Consider the following 15,205-nt stretch of genomic DNA (forward strand, 5'->3'; position numbering starts at 1 on the left):
GATTAGATGATACATTGTATAAATTATTTTTTGCAAGTAATCACAATTTACCCGTGAAAGAGAATAAATATCTCTCTCAGGGGAATAAGTGCCTTCGTCACACTCCCACATAATATGGTTGGGAGAATGAGGAGGGCTAATGGGGGTACACGGATCTTCCGCTTACAGGAGAGAAGTGCTATGTCAAAAGACATCAAAATGATGTTTCATTAATTGGAGTGCAGAATATAGTTTTTGTTGAAATTATTTATTCCAGGGTGGTTGTATATGGTTAGTCTTGCCCTAGGCTAAATAATTCAGTTAGAAAGGTACTGTTAATAACTTTGGTATTGATGAAGATAGTTTGAATTATTTTGGGATTTTAACCCTTTTAGAGTAAACAATTACATATTTTATTCATATGTAACTGTTTAGATATGTTAACTCATAAAATAGAGGTTGTATTGCTTCAGATTAGAGTAAACAAAAACATAATTCTAGGAACTAGTTAGGTAATAATATATTTGTTTTAAGAAAAGAAAGAAAAAGCTTCCATTACTTCTGGATTATTGAATATATTTGTCCTAAAAAGTAATAAATCTATTGTTATTATTACCTGATAATATATAACTGAACAAGAATTTCCTTATTTCACTTATATATTCTAAGGCTATATGAATCAGAAGTAATAAGAAATATAACTGGAATGTAACATGATCCCACACAGTGTGTGACTATCAGAATGCAGTTACATTCAGTTATAAATATAGGTTTTTTATAGAGAACCATCTCTTAGTATAATAAATGAAGAGATATCAGGAATTAGGATGTCAGTCCATTGAATCTTCTTGGTCCATGGATGATGTGGCATAACGGCCTCTTTTGTGAGAATGATGATTCCCATTTTGTTCTGAAATTTTCTGGGTGCTGCCTGAAGGTGAAGATGATGCCATTCTTCTGCGTGTGGGAGTGTTGCTGCTTGTGGGTTCTGTCAGATTTAATTTTAAAAGGGTTTGTTGTAGTTCATCTGCTGATCTGCTTCTGTAAATTGTACCTTGGTAGTTAAATCTGACTGAAAAGGGGAAGCCCCATTGATACATAATGTTGTGGCGTTGCAGTTCCATTAGTTGGGGTTTCATGGATCGTCTTTTAGTAATAGTAAGTTGGGATAAGTCAGCAAAAATTTGATAATTGTGTCCTTGAAAATTAAGTTCCTTTTTTTCTCTTGCAGCAATTAGTATTTGTTCTTTTGTTCTGTAATAATGAAATTTTGTGATTATATCACGTGGGGGTCCATCTTTCTTTTTGGCTGTGAGGGCTCTGTGTACTCTGTCCAGTTCTAAACGTTCAATAGGGATATCTGGCTTTAGTTCTTGTAATAGAGCAGTAATAGTAGATTGCAGGTCTGTCACAGTTTCAGGTATTCCCCTTATGCGCAAGTTTGAACGTCTGGCTCTATTTTCGTAATCTTCGAGCTTAGTTTGAAGTATTAAATTCTCTTTTTTTAATTGTTCCAATTCTGTTATATTTTTTTGGGTTGTAATTTCAATTTCATCCATTTTTATTTCTAAGGCTGCGGTGCGGTTTCCCAGCTCTCTTATTTCTTTGGTTAGACTTTTTGTTATTTGGTCTGAGGTTTGTTTTAAAGCCTTATGAAGCATCTTTTCAAATTGTAATAATATTACTGGGGATACTGAGGAGGCTTGTGGAGAAGTTTGTGAGAGGATTTGTTCTGTATCTGACTCAAATGGAGAGTCTTGCTGTGACATTTTCTGTCTGTGAGAGCGCCCTGATGCTGTATCTTGTGAGGTGACTGGAGCTGCTTCAGCTGCAGTGAGTGCCTGTGAGCTCTTTGTGAGGTGATTTTTATTTCTGCCACGGCTTCCTCCCAGTACCATATTTCCTGCCCAAACTTTCACAGTTTGTTCCCTGGGGCAAAAAGGTTCAAATGGATACCTTTTGAGCCTGCAGGCTCCGCTTTGTCCTTCTCTTCTCTCCTCAGCGGTGTGGAGCTCTAACAATGCATGTCTGCTCTGCTAGGCTCCGCCTCCTGCCCCCCCAGCCGATCATCTTTCAAGAACATTTCAGGACAACAACGAATGGTCTCTGAATCCAAGAGTCTTCCTCTGGATATGCCAGCAATGGGGCACTCCCCAAATAGACCTTTTGCCTCCCTGATCAATGCGAAGACGCCTCTTTTCTTTTCGAGATTCCCATCTCCAAGGTCAGCGGGGGTGGATGCCCTGGTCCAACCATGGAACTTTCGGAGGGGATATGCATTTCCTCCAACCCCTCTGATTCTGAGGTTTCTCCAACGTCTAACAACAGAGAAAGTCACAATCTTGGCAGTGATCCCATATTGGCCCAAGGGACCATGGTTCACGCTCCTAGTCAGGATGGCTCTGTGCAAACCGCTTCCCCTTCCACATATGGACAGCCTTCTGTCTCAGGACAACTTCTGTCACCCACACCCAGAGATTTTAGACTTGAGGGCCTGGAAGTTGAGAGGAAGAGGTTGGGCGAGTTAGGATGCTCACATAATGTTATCCAGACACTATTGTAAAAGGAAAGAATTGCGGTAGGTGCATAAACAATATATGAAAAAGTATTAAAAATTATTATTAATAAGTAAAAAACGGTGAGAGGGGTCCTGCTGCTGAACACTATAACCCCGATATGAGGGCACAAAAAGTAGATATAGAAAAAACAGTGCAGCGCTGGATAAATATCACAAATGTGAAATGTGTTAAATCAATGAATGAAATACCAGCAGCAGTGAATACCAACCATTAAAGTAATAACAGCTGGTATATATATTAATCAATCAATTATGTGCTCATAAAAATATTGCAATGACATGATGAAATATATTAAGGTGAAAAACAATTAATATAAGGTGAAAGTGAAAATAAAGTCCAAAAGTATTGGTGTTCAAATGTGAAATCCTGGATCAATGTTCCACCGCTGGTGCTGCCCACCACCTAGTGGTAAAGTAATGGAGGCTTACTGGACAGCCTGCGACCACCCTTATTCAGGGGGGTCAAAACAGGCTCAGTAGAAATATGTAGACCTCAGGGAATGTCCCGCAGGGAGGTCTGTGGAAGTTCCTCCAATTCGAAGGATGCGATCCCAGGGGTACTTCTTATATGGCAATCAATGTTTGCTCATCATCCATGTTATTCTGAAACAGCCTGTAACCAGTTTACATGTGGTATCACCAGGCCTCCCACATACACACAAGTATCCTCCCTTTTTCTATATCCAGACAGTATTACAGGCAAGAAAATCATGCACTAATTCCACCTATTATAGGGTTTGGCAAAGTTTACAGAACTAGCAGAGACTAACCATTTCGATCCCCTGGATCCCGGAGTCCAAAATATACTTCTCTTTTTACAGAATGGATTGGACTTAGGTTTGGGCCTGAACACAGTTAAGGTCCAGGTCTCAGCCCATTCAGCTTTAACAGATACACGGTGGGCACTAAATCCTCTTGTAAAACGCTTTTTGAAGGCAGTCATAAGATTGCGACCTCCCAGGAAAACGTTATAATCCAAATGGGACTTAACTACTGTACTTAATGTCCTATCAAGGCCTCCTTTTGCTCCCACAGAAGAATGCACCTTGGAAGATATTTCCTTGAAGGCGGTCTTCCTGATCCCCATCACTTCGGGTGGCAGAGTGTCGGAGATCCAAGCACTAGGATCACAGGAACCCTACATCACCTTTTTCCCAGACAGGGTGGTTTTGCAGCCTATTCATCAATTCATTCCTAAAGTACCTTCAGTTTACCATCTCAACCAGGAATGGGTTTTTCCAGCATTTGGGGAGGACCCAGCCTCCTCAAGGCTGCACGAGTTAGATATAGCCAGGTCCCTAAGGCACTATTTAATATTGACACAACAGTTCTGCAAAGATCAACGGTTATTTATCATCCTAAAGGGCGCCAAAAAGAGAATGACAGCATCCAAGACGACCTTGGTGAGCTGGATTGTGAGGTTAATCCAAAGAGCATATCGGGTTAGTGGTCTTCCAGCTCCAGATGCGGTCAATGCACACTCAGCGCATGGAATAGCCTCCTCCTGGGCAGCCTTGGCGCGGGTCTCCCCTGAAACAATTTGCCGAGCAGCCAGTTGGTCATCCTTCAACACTTTCATGTCTCACTATAGTGTAGACCCAGCGGTTCTTACTTCCCGAGAGTTTGGGGAAAGGACCTTTCAGTTTTCTGTACTGTAGTTTTCATTAAATTTCTTATTCCAGTACCCTCCCTGTAAGCGAGTTATTTACCATTGGTATGCTGCCATGGAGGCACCAGGGAAACGGAAAATTGAATACTTACCTTTCCGTAATTTTCCTTTCCTGGTGCCTACCCATGGCAGCATACACCCTCCCTTCAATAATCCTTAATGTTTTGAGGTCTAGTTACAAGAATACCGGCAGGGAGAACAACTCTTTTTTATAGGGTTAAAGTGGTCCTGTGGGTTGGTTGGGGGAGGAGCAACCAACCATTGGTATGCTGCCATGGGTAGGCACCAGGAAAGGAAAATTACGGAAAGGTAAGTATTCAATTTTCCGTTTTAATGCTGAGTAATGCTGGGAATGGGGGAAGCATGGGATACCTTAAAGGAACTGAAGTAACTGAGGACTTTTCTCTCCCCATTTACCTAGTAGAGAACTTCGACTGAGCTACTGCTTGCTAGGAGAAATGCTTAGGACATGATTTTTGAAGCTCTTTGAAGAATTAAATAAAAAACTGCATACAGTCTCAAGGGCACAGGGCCTAGGTCAGTACTCACAAGGTCTTAGGATCATCAGCTACCACCTTCTGATCCCCTGAGCACTTCTTAATGAGGGAGAGGCAAACTCACAATACCACCAGTCACTGGACCCTCTTCCATCCAGCCTGCACCTGGTATCCTCCAGAGTTAGGGTTGCCACCTGTCCGGTTTTGACCCCGGACAGTCCGTGTTTTGAAAGATGTGTCCACGTTTCCCTCTGCCTGAGATCCGGACATCAGTGCCGCTGACAGGGGGTACCACGAGGCCTCCTGTAGGGGCCCCAGCACACAGGGAGACCTGGACCGCAGGGGGATCGGAGCAGGGGGCAATTACAGAGGAGACAAAAGAGAAGGGAGAGAGAGGTGCCAGGTAGCCGCTGGTGTGGTAGTTTTTTAATAAATTCCATGTTTAAAAACAATCCACTCACACATGTCAGAGCGGTAGGCATGTCAGTCTGTGAAGTCCACTGCCATCATTCTCCTGATCCACGCTGCTCTGCTGTAATCACTGAATCGCTGGAGAAAGCCGGTATAAGGATACAGAGAGCCACTATGAACTGTCAGATAGCCTGGGACGCTGTGAGCAATCAGAGCGTTCCGGAGAGTTAACCACGTCTTCATCATCAGAGGTGGACAAGTCACTGGACTTTCCCCGCGGCGCTCTGTATCCTTATACCGGCTTCCTCCAGCGATTCAGTGATCACAGCAGTGTGGATCGGGAGATTGATAGCAGCGGACTTCACAGACTGACATGCCTACTGCTCTGACATGTGTGAGTGGATTATTTTTAAACATTTAATTTATTAAAAACTACCGCACCAGGGGCTACCTGGCACCTCTCTCTCCCTTCTCTTTTGTCTCCTCTGTAATTGCCCACACCCATGGCCGCTCTGATCCCTCTGCTGTCTGGGTCCCCCTGTGTTCTTGAGCCCCTACAGGAGGCCTCGTGGTACCCCCTATCGGCGGCCATAGGGGTATTGGGGTAGGAGGATTTGTGCTGGTAAGGGAAGATGATTTGTAATAGGAGGGGATGGGGATAAGTGCTGGGATGGGGAAGAAGGGGGATTGTGTTGGGACTGGGGATTTTGGGGATGGTAGAGGGGTACTTGTGCTGTGGAAGGGGGAAAAATGTTTCACTCTTCTTAGCCCTACACTGTGCGTTACACAGCCCTGACTCCTGTGCTCTTTTTGTTTTGTACTCATGACTCCTAATATGCATTACACACTCCTGACCCATACATTCTGTGCATAAGACTCACAGACTCTATTCACACATACGCATTGTGGATTGCAGGCAGAATTACATAGTTACATTGTTACATAGTTAGTAAGGTTGAATAAAGACACCAGTCCATCCAGTTCAACCTGAGTGAGTGTGTATGAGTGCGTGTCTATAATTGTCCCTATCCCTATACATTGTGTCTCATTAAGATGCTCATCTATTATTATTATTTTTTTAAGGTACCCATAAAGCGCCATCAATTTACGCAACGCTCCACATATACATTGCACACTCACATCGGTCCCTACCCTCAAGAACATGCAAACTCCAGGCAGGTAGTGTTGTGGTTCAAACCAGCGACCCTTTTTACTGCTAGGCGAGAGTGCTACCCACTACACCACTGTGCCACCTTTGGCCGCGATTCTGCCCATGATTCCCCAATCGGCGCAAATCGCAGGACGTGCTCACAATCCCTTTACTTTCAATGGCACCCCAATGGCAGAGCGAAACTTCTTTTGGGTGACAGGCATCCCACGATTCTGTTTGCGTGATTTTGCAGCGTTTTGTTGGGCGACAATCGCGGCAAAATCGTGCCACGGTTGGGGTGCCATGCCATGAGGCGCTAAAGTGTTCGGGTTTGGCTTGAAGAAAAGGTGGCAACCCTATCCAGAGTGCTTCTCCAGATAATAAAAGAGAAACCCTAGACTTTAGGGGATAGGTTCCCCAGCCTAAGCTATTGCTGGGATCTCCGTGTCCTCCAAGCAGTTGCTCCAGCAGACCACCCAGAGGGGCAGAGCCCCTCTGACAGAGGACTCTTCTGGTGGGGCTAATCTAGGATCCAAGACCCCCCTGCTCCAGGCTCCAGACTTTTTATGGGCTCTTCAACCACCTTCTAGATAAACCTTTCCAGGCATTGGCTGGGTTCCCATAAATAGTTAACCTGCTCTCTCATTCTTTCTCCCACTGTAATTCTAGAAACTGTAGAATTCAAGGGGAAGCAATTAGACAAGCAGTTTGTGTAACACTGGGCAGGCTAGAACAAACAACTCCTAGTCCACTGATTAAAGATGAGCTCTACTATATTTACCTAACAATCTAACTTTAAGGAATTATTTCGGAAGAAAGCCACTGAAGAAAGTAAAAGCATAAAGGGTAGAGTTTCTTGTTCCCCAAAAAAATGGGTCAAGCAAGCAATAAACAAGAATGTGGTATTTCACAAAATCTGCTTGTTGGTACACTGACTTATTTTACATTACATTTTTATGATACTTACTAAAGGTTTTAGAAGGACACTGGTCCCTTGTTATATATTTTGTTGAATTTACAGAGGTAAAAATAACGTGGGAATGAGTTTTTGGCAAGCTTTAAAGTGAGTACTTTGCTACAATGTAAAGTAGTGAGTGTACAGCTTGTATAACAGTGTAAATCTGCTGTCCCCTCAAAATAACTAACTCAACACACAGCCATTAATGCGGACATAAAAAACATTTAATGTGAAAATGGCTTAATGTAGCTTAACGTGTAATAAAGTGTCTAAACCTCTATCGATTGCCCTGAAACTTTGCACAGTCTAAGTTTTTACATTTCCAAACCTATCCAAGAAGTTTCATGCAATTTGGTGTTCCACAAGGCAAATTAGGGACATTAAGCTTGATTTTTGGGGCGCTTAATGTGGCTTAACATACAAAAAAGACCTTAAATGTTAACTAATTTCCCCCAAACTTTACAAAATAGAAGACTCTATCCATGCCAACACATTCTGAAAATTTCAGCTCATTTGGTTAATCACACCAAAAGTTATTCACGTTAAGCTATATTTTACAATGCTAAAACATTTAATGTGAAAATGGCTTAATGTAGCTTAACCTGTAATAAAGTGCCTAAACCTCAATCAATTGCCCTGAAACTTTGCACAGCCTAAGATCTCAACTTTCCAAACCTATCCAAGAACTTTCATGCAGTTCGGTGTTCCACAAGGCAAACTAGGGACATTAAGCTTATTTTTTGGAGAGCTTAACGTACAAAAATGACCATAAATGTTAACCAATTTCCCCCAAACTTCACAAAATAGAAGACTCTATCCATGCCAACATATTCAGAAAATTCCAGCTCATTTAGTATATCACACCAAAAGTTATTCACATTAAGCTATATTTTACAATGCTAAAACATTTAATGTAAAGAGCTTAACGTACCATTATGTGCCTTAACCTCAATCAATTGTCTTGAAACTTTGCACAGCCTAAGTTCTCAACTTCCCAAACCTATCCAAGAAGTTTCATGCGATTCGGTGTACCACAAGGCAAACTATGGACATTAAGCTTGTTTTTTGGATCCCTTAATGTAGCTTAACGTACAAAAAAGACCTTAAATGTTAACCAATTTCCCCCAAACTTCACACAATAAAAGACTCTATCCATGCCAACATATTCTGAAAATTTCAGTTAATTTGGTTAATCACACCAAAAGTTTTTCACATTAAGCTATATTTTACAATGCTAAAACATTTAATGTGAAAATGGCTTAATGTAGCTTAACGTGTAATAAAGTACCTAAACCTCAATCAATTGCCCTGAAACTTTGCACAGCCTAAGATCTCAACTTCCCAAACCTATCCAAGAAGTTTCATGTGATTTGGTGTTCCATAAGGCAAACTAGGGATATTAAGCTTGTTTTTTGGAGAGCTTAACGTACAAAAAAGACCTTAATGTTAACTAATTTCCCCCATACTTCACACAATAAAATACTCCAAGACATATTCTGAAAATTTCAGCTCATTTAGTAAATCACACCAAAAGTTATTCACATTAAGCTTTATTTTACAATGCTAAAACATTTAATATAAAGAGCTTAATGTACCATAATGTGCCTTAACCTCATTCAATTGTCTTGAAACTTTGCACATCCTAAGTTCTCAACTTGCCAAACCTATTCAAGAATTCCAGAATGTTTGGTAAATCACCCCAAAAGTTATTCACATTTAACCATTTTTTTACAATCCTTAACCAGTTGCAGACTTTGTGCGCACTAGACACGCCCAAAAACATGTCGTCAGTGTACACAGATCATGTCTAGTACATCCAGTCATTCTGCTCTGCTGCCAGGACCCTTCCCTGTCTCAGTACCCAACAATTCAGCAGGAGCTGTCAAACAAAGAAGCAGGCTGGCAATGTTTATCAACAACCACATCACAGAAAGTTACATTGAAACATTGTATCAATTGTAACTTTCTGTGTTTTGCATTCACAGATTAAAGGGATGAACTTCGATTTGCAGGTGAAGAGAATTAAAGCAACCTTGACAAGTAAAAAAAAATAAAAATGTTTTTTCTAATTAAATGTTCCTCTGTTGAACTCCTTATTAACCCTTTAGTTTTCTCTAATCAGCACTGATTAACTCTATACCTCCTTCTCTATTCAATTGTAATTTTCCTTTTCTATTTTATTAACTAATAGTTAAAACATTTTTCTGTTTTTTGTTTGCTTTGCTTATTAATATTTTTGACACCTGTTTACATATATATATATATATACCGAAAGAAAGAAAAAAAATGCCTTTTGTTTAGTTTTATTACATTTAATTGTCTAAGAATTGCAAAAAATAATTATTGTTGCAGGACAATATTCATACAAAGAAAGCCTTGTTTGTCCTTAACCACTTCACCCCCGGAAGGATTTACCCCCTTCCTGACTAGTGCGTTTTTTGCGATTCGGCACTGCGTCGCTTTAATTGACAAGTGCGCGGTCGTGCGACGTGGCTCCCAAACAAAATTGACATCCTTTTTTTCCTCACAAATAGAGCTTTCTTTTGGTGGTATTTGATTACCTCTGCGATTTTTATTTTTTGCGCTATAAACAAAAAAATGTGCTATAAAAAATATCCACCAAAAATATATAAAAAAATAATTTTTTCCACAGTTTATGCCGATATGTATTCTACATATTTTTGGTAAAAAAAAAAAATCGCAAAAAGTGTATATTGATTGGTTTGCGCAAAAGTTAAAGCATCTAAAAAATAGGGGATAGAATTATGGCATTTTTATTATTATTATTTTTTTTTTTACTAGTAATGGTACTAGTAATTGCTTTTTTACAGCGATCAGTGCTAGAAAAATGCACTGTTTACTGTAAAAATGTCACTGGCAGGGAAGGGGTTAACACTAGGGGGCGAGCAAGGGGTTAATTGTGTTCCCTCTGCATGTTCTAACTGAAGGGGGAATGGGACTTACTAGGGGAAATGACAGATCGCTGTTTACACACACAGATCCCAGTTCTTGCTGTGTCACGAGCGATCGTGGGTGCCCGGCAGACATTGCGCCCGCCGGACACTCACATAGTCTCTGTGGGCATGCCCCTAGTGGCCACAGGGCGAAGCGACATAACATAACATCATTTCGCCCAGTCAAGCCATGCTGCCACAGTAAAACTGCAGCGGCTGGTTGGCAAGTGGTTAAGCTTGTTTTGAAGAGGCTGAGACACAGCAGTGTCACCATTGACTCCCACTGCTGTCAATCAAAGTCAGGTAGCCAATCAGAGGATAGGGGGGGCGGCCGAACCATGGCTCAGTGTCTAAATAAACGCACAAAGCTGCAGCTCAGCTCAAGTGCCCCATAGCAAGCCGCTTGCTGTGGGGGCACTTGGCAGGAGGAACCACCCAGGAGCACCAGGGAGGGAACTGAGAAGAGGAGGATCAGGGCTGCTCTGTAAAAAAAAAACTGCACATAAGAGGCGTGTGGTAATAAGTGCATTTTTCTAGCACTGATTGCTGTATAAATGTCAATGGTCCAAAAAAGTGTCAAGTGTCCGATCTGTCCGCCACAATGTTGCAGTCCCGCTAAAAATCGCAGATCACAAATAAGTAATATATAGTAACAAATAAATAAATAATAAAAATACCATAAAAATACCATAAATCTATTACCTATTTTTTAGACGCTATAACTTTTGCCCAAACCAATCAATATACACTTATTGCTATTTTTTTACCAAAAATATGTAGAAGAATATATATTGACCTAAACTAATAAAGAATTTTTTTTTTACATTTTTTTGGGATATTTATTATTTATTAAGGGGCCAAATCCTTCCAGGGCTGAAGTGGTTAATCAATAGCCTTGAAACTTTGCACAACCAAAGTTTTTATCTTCCCAACCCTATCCTGAATATGGATTTTGGTTTCCCACAAGGGAAATGAGTGACTTTAGCTTAAAGGATATGTAAAGGTTAATTTCTCTTTTTTTTAAACAAACATTTCATACTTACCTCCTCTGTGCAGTTGGTTTTGCACAGAGTAGCACCGATCCTCCTCTTCTGGGGTCCCTCAGCGGTGCTCCTGGCTCCTCCTCTTCTTGAGTCACCGGTTGGAGAGCCGCTCTCCCTTGGGGGAACTCGTGTGGGTGATGGGGATGGGGAGGGGGTCCAGTGTAAGGTCACCTTACAGATTTTCTGTAAAGGTGAACTTACCCTTTAAGCTATTCCAATTAAATGTTTCATGACTATAATAAAATTGTTAAAAGTGAATAACCTTTGATCTGTTTTAACAAACAATCTGAGATTTTTAGAATATGCTGACATAGATACAGTTTTCCATTGTGGGAATTTTGGGGAAATTGGATAACATCCAAAAAAAAAGTACAGCACCCCCTGACCCCCAGAGGCATAGCATAGACACCCAAAGGCAGGGATGGCTGACATTTTGATCTCGGGCAGATCCTAGACCAGTGAAGGGCTGTACGATCAAAGAAAGATTTGGCGCCAGTCATTTTAAGTACATTTTTAAATGCTTTATTGGAGAACTCAATAACTGACAGAAGGCATAGGGCTGAGAACATCCATGGCAAAACTAGATTAGAACATAACTTCAGACTCACCAGTCCCTTTCAGTATTCCACAGTGCAGAATCAATAGGAGCACAGGCTGGCATTGGGTATTAGAGAAACAGCTGAATAGGGAATAGACATAAGATCTTCAGTAGGAGGGACACCAGACTTGCTCCTTAGGTCCTTTCCAGTAACAGATACCTCCAGTAGCCATCCAGCGTCTCTGGTTCTCCTCCTCAATCTGCATGTGAGGCCTCTTCTAGGCTTGAGTCCTAGTCAAACCTTTCACACACTTGAGCATTCCCATCTCCAGGACAAGCCTGGATGTAGGCTGTATGAAGACTGAGCATATGGCAATTCTCCTAAGTATATATGCACTTCCCCAGCATGCACCACTGGCCAAGAAACCCCTAGTGAATAGCTGGTGAGCACACACAAACGCATAATATTCCCCCATTGGCTGTCCCACACTACAGCCACTACACAAAAGGTGGTAGGGGCTTCACAAGCTTAATGTCACTCACTTGTTTTGTGGAAAACAAAAATCCATGAAACATCTAGGATAGGTTTGGGGAAGCTGAAAGCTTGGGTTGTGCAAAGTTTCAAGGCAATGATTAAGGTTTAGGCACTTTATTGTAAGTTAAGCCCCATTAAGCTCCCCTCCAAAAAAAGCTTAACACCTTCATTTTCTTTGTGGAACACCGAATCACATGGATAGGATTCTTGGATAGGTTTTGGAAGTTGAGAACTTAGGCTGTGCAAAGTTTCAAGACAATTGATTAAGGTTAAGGCACATTATGGTACGTTAAGCTCTTTACATTAAACGTTTTAGCATTGCAAAATATAGCTTAATGTGAATAACTTTTGGTGGGATTTACTAAATGAGCTGAAATTTTCAGAATATGTTGGCATGGATAGAGTCTTCTATTGTGTGAAGTTTGGGGAAAATTGGTTAAAATTTAAGGTCTTTTTTTGTACGTTAAGCTCTCCAAAAAACAAGCTTAATGTCCCTAGTTTGCCTTGTGGAACACCGAATCGCATGAAACTTCTTGGATAGGTTTGGGAAGTTGAGATCTTAGGCTGTGCAAAGTTTCAGGGCAATTGATTGAGGTTTAGGCACTTTATTATATTAAGCCATTTTCACATTAAATGTTTTAGCATTGTAAAATATAGCTTAATGTGAATAACTTGTGGTGTGATTAACCAAATGAGCTGAAATTTTCAGAATATGTTGGCATGGCTAGAGTCTTTTATTGTGTGAAGTTTGGGGGAAATTGGTTAACATTTAAGGTCTTTTTTGTACATTAAGCCACATTAAGCTCTCCAAAAAACAAGCTTAATGTCCATAGTTTGCCTTGTGATACACTGAATCACATGAAACTTCTTGGATAGGTTTGGGAAGTTGAGAACTTAGGCTGTGCAAAGTTCAAGACAATTGATTGAGGTTAAGGCACATTATGGTACGTTAAGCTCTTTACATTAAACGTTTTAGCATTGTAAAATATAGCTTAATGTGAATAACTTTTGGTGTGATTTACTAAATGAGCTGAAATTTTCAGAATATGTTGGCATGGATAGAGTCTTCTATTGTGGGAAGTTTGGGGGAAATTGGTTTACATTTAAGGTCTTTTTTGTACGTTAAGCCACATTAAGCTCTCCAAAAAATTTGTGCAAAATTTCAGGGCAATTGATTGAGGTTTAGGCACTTTATTACACTTAAGGCTACATTAAGCCATTTTCACATTAAATGTTTTAGTAAGTCCCTATTTTTAGCTTTTCTGACAAAAGGACTCTAGGTAGATATTATGTGTACAGCATACAACAGAGCATAGAAGAGGATTGATAAAGAACATATCAGGCTATTATGATTTTTTTAATCCAAGTATCAATATTTAATAAGAAAAATGACATTATCGTTAGTTGTCTGTTCTTACAGTGCCTTAAAAAAGTATTTTCCACATTTTGTCATGTTACAACTAAAAATGTAAATGTATTTTATTGGGGTTTTATGTAATAGACCAACACAAAGTGGCACATAATTGTGAAGTGGAAGAAAAACAATAAATGATTTTCAATTTTTTTTACAAATAAATATGTGAAAAGTGTGGTGTGTATTTGTATTCAGCCCCCCTGAGTCAATACTTTGTAGAACCACCTTTCACTGCAATTACAGCTGCAAGTCTTTATGGGTAGATCTCTATCAGCTTTGCACATCTAGAGATTGACATTTTTGCCCATTCTTCTTTGCAAAATAACTCAAGTTCTGTCAGATTGGATGGAGAGTGTCTGTGAACAGCAATTTTCAAGTCTTGCCACAGATTCTCAATTAAATTTAGGTCTGGACTTTGACTGAGCCATTCTAACACATGAATATGCTTTGATCCTAACCATTCCATTTGAAAACCATTTATCATTTTCCTTCCACTTCACAATTATGTGCCACTTTGTGTAGGTTTATCACATGAAATCCCAATAAAATACATTTACATTTTTGGTTGTAACATGACAAAATGTGGAGAATTTCAAGGGGTGTGAATACTTTTTCAAGGCACTGTACGTGTGCATTGCAAAAGGAGGGGCGTTCTGAAGTATTATTAATGTGTTATAGGAGTCTATCATATCCCTTCCTCCTGCTCTGTCATGTATGCTTGATGTTCAGAGAAGTGTTTTGCAATTTCCAGTGGGCTGGAGAGACGGTAATGGCATCATAACGCTGGGAACAGTTGTTTGGTACAACAGCTTCCCCAGAGCTGCAGGAAAACCATAGTGCTGCCTGAGTAGTCACATGTATGTAGAAATACAGGCTGTGTGCTTCTTATAGCAGGTGGAAAAGTAAAAGGGTGAGTAAAAGGACTCAATACTAAATTCTGGTAACTTCTATATCAACATTATGATTCAATGCATGCTATAATATATTATATTATTATGTTTATTCTGTAAGACAAAGAGCGGTGTGCAAGGTGCTGCAGCCTTATTTGACGAATCAGCAATTATCTTTTTATTGATCCAACTACGCTAAACTGCTATCAGGTTAATTGTAGTTTTGTTAGCATTTTGTAAATCCTTATTAAATAAACTGTACAATTTCCACAGAAATGGTACAAGAGTTTAATGTTTAAAAGGGTATTTATATTGTACCCAAAATTGTACATAAAGTATGTAGTATGTAGGAGCTGTAATTGGCTCCTTTGTCATTTTTATTTAAAGATAAAGTGTGTTTTTTTACTGTTAGGTTGTCATTAACAATGGTACCAAATTATTTCTGTGGTCCATGCCAGGAAAATATTAGCCAGGATTACATTTAAAAAAATGTCCTTATAATAAATACTACTGCAGAAAACACACTTGCTGCACTTATGTTGTAGACTGTACAGCACATATGTTTGGATATGGCATGGCACAGTAAAAT

General features: G+C 40.0%; 1 protein-coding gene across 2 annotated transcripts in view; it reads left to right on the top strand.

The window, feature by feature from the left end:
- The first annotated feature begins 14,419 nt into the window (after window positions 1-14,419).
- The window catches only part of CSF3R (colony stimulating factor 3 receptor), an 81,340-nt gene continuing 80,554 nt past the window's right edge, over window positions 14,420-15,205 (top strand). For both annotated transcript variants that reach the window (XM_073615622.1, XM_073615623.1), the window contains exon 1: window positions 14,420-14,636. The gene's annotated coding sequence lies outside the window, so the exon portion shown is untranslated. The remainder of the gene's footprint in view (window positions 14,637-15,205) is intronic.

The sequence above is a fragment of the Aquarana catesbeiana genome, linkage group LG02, assembly GCF_042186555.1.
Source record: "Aquarana catesbeiana isolate 2022-GZ linkage group LG02, ASM4218655v1, whole genome shotgun sequence".
Lineage (NCBI taxonomy): Eukaryota > Metazoa > Chordata > Amphibia > Anura > Ranidae > Aquarana > Aquarana catesbeiana.